The sequence below is a fragment of the Pholcus phalangioides genome, unplaced genomic scaffold, assembly GCF_987345545.1.
Source record: "Pholcus phalangioides strain wild (caught in Gottingen) unplaced genomic scaffold, Ppha-v1.0 ptg000024l_1, whole genome shotgun sequence".
In the NCBI taxonomy this organism is placed as follows: domain Eukaryota; kingdom Metazoa; phylum Arthropoda; class Arachnida; order Araneae; family Pholcidae; genus Pholcus; species Pholcus phalangioides.
The window spans coordinates 20429845-20444366 of NW_028301616.1; positions in this window are offsets into that span (position 1 = coordinate 20429845).

Below are 14522 nucleotides of genomic sequence, written 5' to 3' on the forward strand. Positions count from 1 at the left end.
TTTTGATAACAGTTCCCTGAAGTATTGAGATAATCAGTATGCAAAGAAACAATTATACTAAAGCTCGACACTTCATTTCGTTTGCAAATTTTTTTCTAAATATCAATATAAAAAGCGTTGACCTGTGGCCGTCGAATCAGACCATATATAATTTAATAGTGTCACACGCGTGCAATAGAGGTCATCTGTTGATGTGAAAAAGGCCAGGCACTGCCCGGTCTGCCACTGCCACAAAAATGTTCTCTTTTTATTTCTCTCATGCTCATTATCTAGATCTACAATAGAAGCAGACATACATATGTAATGTAAGGGAAAAAAAAACACACACACAATTGTTGATAGTAACATAAGTTGTAACAATAGTTTCTTTCATTGTGTTTTTTTTAATGATAATGCTCCAGCTTCAGTGAAAAGTATCAATAATGGGGGCGTCACAGTGATATTATCATGTAGGAATGGAAACCTAACGAGGAAGAAAATAATATAGACAAGTGTTAAGCGTGGTCACGGTTGAAATTGCAAACGAGTTTGTGAATGAGAATTGGATAAAACGTATTCAAATTAAGAACTAATTTCGAGAATTTTTTAAATTTTTATGAAATTTTAATAGGTCGTTTTTTTTTGTGACGTTTCTTTCAAATCCATGTAAATTATGTTTAAGATAACTTATTCATTTAAATTTTTTTGCGTAGAGGTGTGATTTTTTTTAGATTTAAATGACCAAATTTTAATATTTATTTCAAAAATTCATCCGAAGATGAACACTAGCGTCCATGCGCTCTAAACAGCGTCCCTTGACACTGTGGTCATAGCCTTGTTGAGATATAATATATATAATCTCAATTTCTACAAGTTGATCAGACATTCATCAGTACAAAATGTCGATAGGCGCCTACTACTGGCCTGCAACATCCCAAATAATTTCAATGTAATTTTCCTATCCTGCAAGAACAATGTTGTGGACATTAGAAAAAAAATTCTGAAAGGGCGTATGACCACATTTTAAGCAATTTAAATCCGTATTATTATTTGAGACTCACTGCGTCTGCTGATTTCTAAAAAAAGTGCAATAAATTCTCACGTAAGTCTTCACTTTGAAATGCCCATAACCCACTCAATGCGTATCTTTGTATCTGTCAACCTAAAATTTATGGTTTTTAGTGTTGATAATACGCATGCAAAACCAATTCAGCGACGCGTTTTCACAATCTGCAAAAACTGTGTGGATTTGATAGTTTGAAATGATGTCTAAATGCCAAAGATTTGGAGAGTTCGAATCAAAATGAAAATGTCAAATAATTGAAATTGTTCTTCGTATAAATGAAATATTTTAATATTGAAAGCTATATATAGAGATTAATCGTGACCGTAGTCAAACGTCTCATAAATGTCAAATTTTGTCATAAAACTGAGAGTGGGGCGTGAATCTCGTTGCGCACAAGTGGAATTTCGAGACATTTACGCACAACCGAGCCTCTCTTGGTCATTTTTCTTTTTTTCTCCCCACCCTTTCTTCTTTTTGTTTCCTTCCTGAATTTATAAAAGTAAAAAGGACATAATCATTATAAAAAGGACCGTTTTCAGATCAAATTGCCGAAGTTCAATTACTTTAGCGCAAAAATGTCAGATATTTTTTTGGAAGGGGGGCAGAGGAATACAGTCAAACCCCATTATAATGAACTCCAAGATACCGGAGATATCACTTCGTAATAACAAAATTTCGTTACAAAAGAATTCCAGATTTTTATATTGTTCCTATGTAAACTTACCCGGGGATTAGAAAAGTTTTCGTTAAAACGATATTTTTTCCCGTTATAACGGTATTCGTTAAAACGAGAATCGACTTTATTTCGTATCAAACTACATTTTTACGTGTATATGCAGGCTCATGGGTAACAGGGCGTATGGTACTTTACTGGCGGGCCGTTAGTCTTAGAGACATACCCAACTAGAAAAAGTATCCGAATCACGTGTCCAACTCAGATATGTCATTCATGTTGTAAGGGGTTGCATAGTTATAAAGTAAAAAAACTTTTTATACCGTCCCCCCCGTGTGCCAAAGAACCCAATTAAGACGTTGTTGCTCTGTCTTTCCCGATGCCAACTAAAATAAATTCACGTTTCTAAGTGCAATATTCACCGAGATATGCGAACTCGAAAAATTGAGGAAATTTGGGAAAAACAGCAATGAATGCGGGTGAAATGGTTTCCCTCATTTAATGCTGTTTTTTTTTTTCCAACTTTCTTCGAATATCTCAGTGAATATTGCACTTAGAAACGAATTTTTTTGTTGGAGACCGGGAAACAACTTTCACATTGGGTTTTGGGGCACAGAGTATCCGCATAAAGAGTTAAAATTTTTATTTTAATAACCATGTAACCCCTGGCAACATGAATCAAATATCTGAGTACTACTCGTTATTTGGGTACTTTTTCCAACTGGAAATATGCTTCTAGGACCACTGCAGTAAAATTTCATATGCCCCGTTACCTATGCGCCCTGTATATTAAATATAGTACGGGTTGTTATGTGAAATATTGTGTTGTGTTTAAGCCAACACTCATGTTGCTTCGTTCGCCTGCTAGAGAGTGGTCACATTATGAACCAAAAAGCCACTTGAAGGTAACTTGTCATCCAACGAAATATCAGATTTTGACCGTATGAAAATTGAAGTCAACAAATTGATAATTTTCTTATTTTAAAATCTGATCATTTATATTTTCAATATTATGTTCATTTATATTTTCAATATTATGTTCATTTATATTTTCAATATTATGTTCATTTATATTTTCAATATTATGTTCATTTATATTTTCAATATTATGTTCATTTATATTTTCAATATTATGTTCATTATTTTCATTATTTTCATTATGTTCATTATTTTCATTATTTTCATTATGTTCATTATTTATATTTAATCAATATTATGTTCACATGAACAGTTTTGTCACTGCGTACACGATCTCTCTGGAATGAATGGTTCAAACAAATATTAAAAAAGTTTCGCACGTATTTTAGTTCATTTTTTTAAATTCATAGTAGGGCTACAACATGAACCTATATCCTTGATGCATGTATTATTGTTGAAAACGATGCGGAAGGTTGAACTTTTCAATTGTGATTCATTCGTGTGGCTACTCTTAACTACTTTTATCCGCATGAAGAGAATAAAATTAATAAAACTGCTTGCTACCACTTTTTGAGATTTTTATCATTATAAGAATGCGTATTTTGGAAGCTACAACTGAAACCATATTTCTCACAATTTCTCATTAAAACCATAACCATTTACACACAAAAAAAACTAATTTGGAAAGAATACAAATTTCATCCCGCGCAGTAACTTGATGACATTGTGCCGTCTTCAAGCGCAGAGTTGTATTGTTACATTGATTGAAAATAATTTATTCTATTTTTTACTGTATTCTATTATGTTTGTTTTGCTGTTTCATTATTTTCATAAATTAAAAATTAATCAAATTAAATTCAAACATATTTATACTTCAGACAATGTTTGAATAACTATCTTCTAATGGGAAAACGGGGGGGGGAGAAGGAAGGGGGAGTAGAAAATTATTCATGTTCGCAAGAGGGGGGGGGGCCACAGGAATGAGAAATGGGTGAAAGGGGGCCATGGACAAAAAAAGGTTGAGAACCACTGGTTTAAACGTTCGTAAAAATTAAAGGAATTTGTATATTTGAACGTGGTTTGGGGAAAAATTATTCTCACTAAAGGAGAATTTTTCGGCACAGAAAAAAAACTAGTTCAAATTTTCATCGATAGAGAGCACTGAAATATCCTCTCTCCACTTGTTAATACAAGATTCATTGAAAGACTGGTTATTTGTGGAGATGAAGATTAATCATCCATCTAGAACATAGTTTCCCAATCTTTTTTTGTCCCATCGCCCCTTTCTTCAGAAATTTTTTTTCTCCCATCGCCCCGCGACGTAATCCAACCCATAGGATCCTATGTTATACCAGTAGCTTCTACCGCTCCCCTGGAACATTCCACCGCCCCAGGGGGCGTTAACGCCCACGTTGGGAATCACTGATCTAGAAGAATAATTATATAAATATATATATATCTTCATCTCCACAAATAACCAGTCTTTCAATGAATCTTGCATCCATTCACTCTTGCCGAACATGCGTGCAGCGCCCTCTATCGATAAACACTCGAACTAATTTTTTTCCTGTACGGGGAGCGGAACTTTTAGAGATAACATCATCGCAAACCGGCATTCAAATATACCAATTCCTTAAATTTGAATGAATTTTAAAAATTTCAGAAGTTTATGGGACACCCTGTGTTGTGAGTTTTCTACATTCTGTTGTACTATGGTTGTTAATCAGCTTTGTATTTTGAGAATTATCAAAAATTTACGGTTGATATGCATTTTCTTCAGGAACCATTGAACTACACAGAACTTATGTTTCAACTGCCGATCGATGACTTTCTTACATCATGTAAAGACTAAATCTAAAATTTTCGATTTAAAAAGGAAATTCAGTTGTTGGTATTATTGGTTATAAGCGTCCATTTTGAATTCAACTTAGACCATTCTATTTTTTTTCTCGGATAGACATCATAGACATAATACAAATACGACGTCAATTCAAATATTACACGAACGGGTAAATATCGATAGTCTTCCTTGAAAAAAAAAAAAAGACACGGGGCTCGTTAATGGCCATTCATCATTGCACCGCATTTCCTATAGATATTGCAATACAGCATGTGTAATGAAGATCGATATATATACGAATTTGTTTTCTCATTTCCTTTTTCCCTGTCGGAGTATGTACAGGATGAAGAAAAATATCATTATTCATCCTCCCACAGACAGTACCATTGTGAAAAAAAAAAAAAAATGCACAGTACGTACGGAATGTTTTTCATTCTCCTTTCCCCCCCCCCCCCCCAGAATAACATATTGTTGGTTTTGTTACGACTTTACCGCACCGAAACACTACTATGAGGAAAAATGAATCGTGACTTTGTGTGTTTTGGTAATGGATGGTGATTGTGTCTCTTCCGTGATTTTTTTTTTTCACGTGAAGGATGTGACGTTTTTCATTGAAAACAAAAAAAATTTGTACGCGTTTGAGTCCGTACGCGTACTTGATCTGTTGAAACGTTTGTTTCAAATATGACGCGTTAGAATCTACTTTGAGAAAAATTTTACCATAAATTATAAAGTTTATAAACGAAATTCTGCCGTTTCGGGATAATTTTTTATTTGCCCGTGTAGCAGGGTGGGCAAATTTCAGATTTCTCCAAAAATTCCGATGCCCGGTCGCGTAATTCCATCCTATACATAGGATTTTAACATGGGGTTTCACTCATTGGCTAAGATTATTGGCCTATTACGTCATTAAAAGATAAGGCGGAGCTAAAGGAGGAAATAGGTTCAAAATGATTCGGTAGACAGTATAAGTTACGGTAAATGCAATAAACGGTTATTATGCATGATTGCCAAAAATCGTCTCCGTATAAGTTTGATAAATCTATCACTTTACCGGCGATAATGCATAAGGGGCCGTTCAAGTATTACGTAAGCAAATTTATAGCCAGTTTTGACCACCCCCTTGTCAGCAAAAGTCCGCAAAAGCCCTTGCCAGCAAAATTTTGTCATCAGCTCTGCCCCTTTGAATCCTAACGCATATTGGTGGGATCGGAAACATACACAGAGGGGGGCATGGAGGGCTCGTGCCCCCCCCCCCTCCCAAGATCAAAAATTTATTTTTTAATGCAAAAAATTTTTTTTTTTTAATTTGAAATTTCGGAAGAGAATACCTTATATCTTAATATAATCAATTTCTGTTAATTTCAATGTTATTTGAAGGCTATGAACTGAAAATTTATCTTTAATAAATTCATTGCGACCCACCCTCTAAGCCATATAATGATAAATCGCATAAAGGCCCTTGGCCAGCGGACCAAATATGGCCCTGGGGGTTATCCGATGCAGCCTGCCCTCCTCTAACCTAATTTTTTAAAAATGAACTAAGCGGCTCATTTACAGATCGCTTAAGTGTCCCGGGACACAGTTCCAGAACACTTAAGCAATCCGTGACACATTTAGAGATCCCTTGAGTGACATTTGACGTAGTTTTAGAGCACTTAAGTGGCCCCCATTGCGGTTCTACATCACTCAAGTTACCCGCGGCACATTCTCAGATTATTTAAGTGATCCGCAGCATATAATCACTTGAGTGATGCGTGGCATAGTTCCAGTTCACTTAAGCGGCTCGTACACATTTCCAGACCACTTGGATCCGCGAAACATTTAGAGATCACTAAAGGGGATCTGTAGGGCACTTATCAATAGGGGGAGGGGAATGTTACTTCAAGTGCCCACGAACTATCGAAAGGTTTTTCTCGTTTTTGGCGCACCGAGTACGATGCCATTTTAAGAATATTTCATATTTTCATAAAGGGTGGTTGATGACGTAAGCATTATTCAAACCCCTCCCCCTTGTCATCAAAAGTCAGCAAATCGGAAACCCCCTTCCCCCATCGATGATGACGTAATACTTGAACGGCCCCTAATAGCATAATACCCAAGCCTCGTTGGTAAACAATAAAAAAAAAAATCATTTTTATTTGTGATTGTACCAAGGCCGGAACCAGAGCGGGACAGACAAGGGGGAAACTGCCCCGGGTGGCAAAATTTAGGGGCGGCAGTTTCAGGTGAGAACAGGTCAGGTGAGATAGGTCACCTAAAACTGCCAAAAAAACGAACATCGTTATAAAATATTGTGGAATTTTAATGTGTTGGGTGAGGAATTGCAAAATCATGTTTGCCCCGGGTGGCCAAAACCCTAGTTACCACTCTGGATTGTACATAATACTCAAGCGTACCTGGTTAATTCGATAAATACTTGAAATTTATTGCTTTTACCAGCGACTATGCATAATCGAGTTCAGGGTGTCATGACACCCCTTTAAATCAGGGTAGGTCAATCATACTAGACTTATTTGGGAATTTACTTCATATTTATCAAATTCATCAACTGCACTTTGGTATATTATGCATAATCATCGGTAAAAGTGATAAATTTAAACTATTTATCAAGTTAACCACGCAAACTGAGGTATTACATATAATCACCTGCAAAAACGAATTTTTTAATTCCTTATCAAATTTACTTGCGAGATGTTGGGTATTATGAATAATCGCCGGTAAAAGTGATAAATTTATGAAACTCACGGAGATGACTTTGTCGTTTAGTGACGTAATAGTGATCTTGGTCAATGAGCGTATATACACTGAGGAGCCAAAAAAACTGGTTAAAACCGGATAAAATCAAAAATCTATCTGTTACAATTCCCAAAATAAAACGATTGTTGGTTTAAACCGATATGCAGAATGAACACGTGGTGGTATATGAAACTATACTTTTTTTTTTTTTTTACTTCTGCATACCATTGCAAATTTTATGCAACGAAATACGGGTTTTATTGTGTTTTTCGATGTTTACAAAAATGCATTTAGCACAAGCTTAAAAACCATATCAATCGGTATTTTGATGCTTAAAATTTGAGACCGGTGTGCAGCATTAAAAATAAATAAATAAAATCAATGGTGCTATAACACGTTTGTAAGGAAACAGATATCTTCTGGATATTATACTGAGGTGAAGTCTTAAGGGATACTAACCCCCGGCCATATACCGAACCCCCGTATAGCGAACTATGTTTGCCGGGCCAAAACATAGTTCGCTATACGGGGTTCCCCGAAGGGAGCATTTATTTTTCTCCACAAGAAAAAAAACCAATTTCACATCTTACCCCAGGGAGCAACCATTAAAAACTCGCGAGCAGCAATTTAGTGTCCCTGAGGTTTATAATAATTACTTCACTTAAATATTATATTTTACATTGTAATTATCACACTATAGATATACATTCACATATCATCATATGAGTCTGACAATCATTTGATCTTTCAACCGGGAAAGCTTTTCTTTCTTATCGGGTAAGCATTCTACCATCTACACCAGTGATTCCCAACGTGGGAGTTAACACCCCCTTGGGGGCGATGGAAAGTTCCAGGGGGGCGGTGGAAGCTACGGGTATAACATAGGATCCTATGGGTTAGATTGCGTTGGGGGGCGGTGGGAGAAAAAATATCTGAAGCAGGGGGCGATGGAACAAAAAAGGTTGGGAAACTATGATCTACACCATAGTTTCCCAACCTGATTTTGTCCCATCGCCCCCCAACGCAATCTAAGCCATAGAATTCTATGTTATACCCGTAGTTCTACACCCCCCCCCCGGAACATTCCATCGCCCCCCCCAGGGGGAGTTAACGCCTACGTTGGGAATCACTGATCTACACCATTGGAGAGACATGACTCTGCCTTTCTTATTTCAAGCACTGTGACGTGAGGCACTGAAGTAGAGACAGTAGCCTCTCTTAACTTCAATAAAAAAGGCAGGGTCGTGTCTCCAGTGGAGTAGATGGTAGCATGCTTGCCCGGTATGCAAGAGGGCCTGCGTTCGAGAGAGTCCCGGCGGGGACAAGATGACTTTCCTTTCCGAGTTCACCTCAGCATAATATTCTGAAAATATGTTTCCATGATATCTTGGGCTGAGAAAAAGCCATCTATCAATCTCTAAAACCGTTCCACCTGGGGCCATTTCCTGAAGTTAAGAGAGGCTACTACCTTCTACGTCAGTGCCTCACGCCACAGTGCGTAAAATAAGGAAGGCAGGTTCGTGTCTCCAGTGGGGTAGATAGTAGCATGCTTGCCCGGTATGAAAGAGGGCCTAGGTTCGAGTCTCGGCGGAGACAAGATGACTTTCCTTCCCGAGTTTACCTCAGTATAATAACCACAGAAAATATGTGTTTCCTTGATATCTTGGGCTGAGACAAAGCCATCTATCAATCTCTATAATAACACGTTTTCATGTTGCATACCGGTTTGAAACAAAAAAATTCAATTTAAAGAAGTTTTACTTCAAAAATTACAACAGATAGTTTAATTTATATTCGATAAGGTAGGGGTCCCCCCCCCCCTCCCTTTCATATTTTTGTGATGGATATATATTTTTGTGTAGAAGAGAGAAATGGGGAGTAAATATTTTCTACAATTTTAGGATCAATCGTAGAATTATTTTTTCTCTCTCGGACGTTTCATGTACTGCACGATAGGGCCGTTTTAATGTATAATTTATTGGGGAAAATATAATTTCACGTTTTTATGCTTTTTAGTAAACTTTAATTGATTAGTTGATAAACAAAATTCAATTAGATTTGGTGCATCACACGCAAATTGTATCGAAAACTTCATCAACACTTTTGGTGATCAGATGGCACCAAATACTGATATTATTAGACGCCCTCGAAAGAACCGAAATAAATGGCTAGTTTAAAAATATATTGAAATAATTTTGAAGGAATTTCCAAAAAATATCGTTGTAGTGGTTTCAAAATCTCCTAAAAATATCTTTATAGAGCGGGTTTATAGTTGTAAAGGAATCGTTGTATGGAGAGAGAGAGAGAGAGACTATGGTGATTCTCCAAACAAGATTTGAAAAATATCGTTATATCGCGTATCTTTGTAATGAAGTTTCACTGTATTTTGAAACATTTTTAGAAAAGGAAACTTCTAGCAACTCGTGTAACTTTTTTTTTTTGGTCTAAATTGCGAAAACGTGTATCAGAACGAAGCTCATCAATACAACTTTTCAACATTCATCACGGATTTTCTGATTATATTAAGGAATTATAATAATACTAAAATCGATATTCAGCCTGATTTTTTTTTCCCCAATACGTCGTATCGAATAAGGGATAAGTAGGAAAATTGATTGCACTTAAGGGAAGAACTAAAAGGCAAATGGTGCACGACGGACAAAGGCCGAAACAACACAAACGAGGAACTTAATAATGAAGTGAAAGCCTACGATGAAAGGAAAGAAACTCTCGCGCGTATACGTACTGTATACGTATATTAAATGTAATACGTGTGAGAGTGTTCTATGTAACATTTCCTCCACTTATTTACTTATTTTGTTTTCATTTGTGAATCAAAAGTGGAACAAAATGTAGGTTAGTAGACGTCTTTTTCTCCGGGAAATTTTCTTTCAGCTGTAAGAGTTCATGATCGAGTGGCGGAAATTCGAATTTTTAGAAAATTTACGCTGATGTTATAAATGTGTACGGACACGTGTTTTGGGGGGCAGTGTAGACCTTTTACATCTGTTGCATGTCACAGGCCGAACCGGACGCTCATCTAAGTCTCTCCATAAAAAACAGTAAGGCCCCACGACATTTAAAATTCACGCATAATATGTACAGGCAAAATAGCCTGTCAAGTTGTTGTTTGCGGATCCGGGCGAAAGATGGCAGCACACCTTGAACACGCAACGAGCATTTCTCAGAGAACACGTTAGGTGGACTTATACAACCAACACCACCTTTAGAAGAAGGCATCCGCACGAAGCTCGTGACGTCACTGAAGAAGGTCATCTCACCTATAGCCATTGGATGTTGAATCCATGGCATGCGCCATCTTTTACCCCTTTTTTTGTAGTATATCCAATGGGTATATGTAAAATGGTCTTCTTCCGTGACGTCACAAGCTTCGTGCGGGGGGGGGGGCCTTCTTCTATAGGTGGTATTGATACAACACCCGGCAATTTATTAGAAATTCCACAAAGAATGCACACGCGAGGTTCATGGGCAGCTCTTACCAGACACGAGGACACTTCACAGGTAGTGGCGTCTTAATGGGTAAGCTTACAATATCTCGGACCAGAGCCCCCGAGGGTATGCGCCTAACCAGGCACAGCCCGAGAGCCTCGAGGGCAGAAGACGCCTCCCGGTAACGAGATCTAATTAAAATTTTCGAGAGTAATTATGTAAGCTGGCTAGTAAATATTTATAGCAGGGTAGGAGGGCTTTAGAAAATCACTTCGCCCGGGAACCTATAATGATGTTTAGACGGTCCTGAATGAAGCTCCCAAATTATTGAGAGCTTTCTATTAATTCTGGTCTCAAATTCTGGAGTCATTTCTCTCATTGATTTTCAGTTACTTCTTTTATCAATAACGAATTTTCATGAATTCTAAATTTTAATCAGTTCTAGAATTATTGGTTTCATTTAATTTGGATTTCCGTCATTCCTGAATTTTCTTAGCTCTGTGTCCGAGCAGCACCTCCTAGAGATAGAAGGCCTCCGCAGTCTGCTTGTGACGTCAGTAAGCAGTCCATTTTCGATCAGAATATTCAGGGAAAAAAAATTCCCTGCTCGTGCTCATATCATCGTTGTGAGGAAAAGAAATGATCGGGCTCAGAATCGGCAATTTCTATGCCCCACATCCAATCACTATGCGGTATTTGTGAGCCAATCAGGAAGATTCTACTCCAACATAAGAAGAAACGAAATAGGATGCTGTGTTTCAAAATGTGGCAAACTTGCTAGGTAGTCTGAATGACGTTTATGGCAAACACTGCAGAGCCCTTCTATCTCTAGGAGGTGCTGGTCCGAGCCCTACTGACGGTGCTCCTAATAAAAAAGGTCAACAACGTTCCGGTTCTACACTGGTGAAATAAATTAAGAGAATTTGCATATTTTATCGAATTTCATGAAAAGAACTGAACTGAATGTAAAACCACTGCTTCTAGACAAAAATGCAAATCTTGAACGTCAAATACGTAAGCATACACGTGTGTGTAGGCGGAGCCAGTAGAGAAACAGGCTTTATAAGCGCGCGTAAGTTAAGACGCATTTAGTTCGCTAGCACACCTCGGCGAATTTCTTGGTGTTATTTTGCAGCAATCGGTTAATTTCAAATTGTAACAGTAAAAATGAGTAACCACCAACGTTTAGATGATGGAATGAGGTGGCGAATTGTGGGGAGGCTAGAAGCAGGCCAATTTCAAGTCCAGATTTGTAGAGAGTTCAATTTAACGCCCGACGTCGTGCGTAACAGGAGTGCTACAGCTTCTCAGCTCTCTCGTGACTTGTATGCAGCCACAGGAACCCGTGTATCAAGGGTGACTGTTTCCAAGAGACTTCAAGAGAAAGAAGGTAGTTTGCAAGAAGACCTGCTGTTTGCGTCCCGCTCACTTCTACAAACAGGAGAATCCGTTTATTATGGTACAGAGAGCATAGAGATTGGAGTATGGATCGATGGGCGACCGTTCTCTTCACTGATGAATCCCGGTTCAGCCTAAGCACCGATTCTCACCGTACGTTCATATGGAGAGAACCAGGGACCCGCTACCTACCCTCCAATGTCCGCGAAATCGACCATTATGACGGAGGAGGTTTAATGGTCTAGGCAGGCATCATGTTGGATGGCCGCACACCTCTCCATGTCTTTGAAAGAGGCACTGTGACTGGTGTGAGGTATAGGGGTGAGGTCTTGGAGCCCTATGTTTGCCTTTTCAGGGGTGCAGTTGGCCCTGAGTTCATTTTAATGGACGATAACGCGAGGCCACATAGAGCTCTTCTGCTCGACGATTTTCTAGAGAGTGAGGTTGGCCAGCCAGATCTCCAGACCTTAACCCTATAGAGCGTGTCTGGGACGCTCTGGGGAGGGCATTTGCAACTCGCAACCCCTCTCCGGGAACCATCCAGGGAATGAAAACAGCGTTACTGAACGAGTGGGACCAATTGCCACAGGAAATTATAAACTGCCTTATTTCAAGTATGAAATCCTGTATATCTGTAAGAGGGGACCATACCCCCATTAACCCATTTTTTTGTTTATTCTGCAACCGCTGTTTCATACCTTCCGACTCCAACGAGTGTTACTCATGATCATGCGTGTGGATTACAATTATTAAATGGTTTTAGTATTGTATCAATGTATGTACATATCAAATTTCATTAAAATCGGTACAGTAGTTCTAGAGATAATCGACCAAGTCTGCAAATTCTCTTAATTTCTTACACCAGTGTATTTCATTGATTTCATAAGTAAATTTACTGTGCCAAGAATAACAAATATAAGGTTGGAGCTATGTTAGGTTTTCCCATGTTTGTGGACTATGAAAAAATGTAGTAAAAATCCCTCTTTTGCAGACACCGGCGGGACAAAATATTCGTCCATGAAAGTGTGGGGAGGAGTGACTGTATAAAAAGGGGGGTTTGTTATTGAAGAGCCTTGAGAATTTGAAATTTTATCATTAAAACTATGCGAATCGCTCAGCGTACACATCCCTTGAAATTTGTGCAATTCGTGCATATGCTTCGAAACGTGTAGAATGGATGCGTGTGTCCCTTGAAATGCGTAGAATGCATATCACTCGAAATATGTGAAAGAAAGCTTGTGCATATCTTTCGAAATACGTAAATTGCGTGCATATGGGATCCGGAAATTTCGCACCTGACATTTCGCCCCTGGTACGTTCTGCGCTGACCGTATGAGTATGTGAGTGTGTGACTGTATGGTTGAGTGAATAACCATGTGAATGATGATCATTCACATGGTTATTATGTGAGTAACTCACATAATATTTGTTCAAAGAACGAAATGTCGGGTGAGAAATATCCGGGGCTGAAAGTCCAACTCAATGAGTCACTGACTTGGTCACCCATACAGTCACTCACTTCGTCACTCATACAGTCACCCACTTCGTCACTCACTTCGTCACTCATACAGTCACTCACTTCGTCACTCATACGTTCATTCACTTAGTCACTCTTACAGTTGCTTACTTGGTCACTTATGTCACCATTCATACGGTCAGGGCAGGCGAAATGTCAGGGTGAAATGCCCAATTCATTTGATCGTTCCAACGGTCCCTCACTTGGTTACTCATACGGTCAGGACAGGCGAAATGTCAAGGTGAAATGTTCAACTCACCTGATCACTCATAGAGTCACTTATACGAACGCTCACACTCACTTGGTTGCTTCGCGACAGGCGAAACGTCTGGGGAAAATGTCAGGAGCTAAATGTAGCGGGGACGAGCGGGGGGGGGGGGGGCTTCAAGGAAAGAGGAGGCCTCACAAAAATGAGAACCGGTTCAAATTTTCGAGAATTCGCCAAGTAGGGCCTCAGAAAAATCACTTGGCCCGGGAACCCATGATACTCTTAAGACGGCCCTGCGTGCTAGGGGCGAAATATAGGGGACGCTATGTCGGAGAGTAAGTTTCTGTAATTCCATGCATATCCCGCGAAATATGTCGTATGCGATGCGTGCACATCATAGACTTACATGTCTTCGGTGCATATCCCTCGAAACGTGTAGTGTATATGGTGCATGCATACGTGTCCGGAAAATTCACCGCCAGCAATTCACCGACAACAATTCACCGCCGGAAAATTCACCGACCAACAATTCACCGCCGGAAAATTCACCGACCAACAATTCACCGCTAGGAAAATTCACCGACCAACAATTCACCGCCATGCAATTCACCGCCATGCAATTCACCACTAGGAAAATTCACCGCTAGGAAAATTCACCGACTAGCAATTCACCGACAACAGTTCAATGCGAGGGAGTGAGCGAGTGAGTGACCCAGTGAGTGACTGAGTGACCGA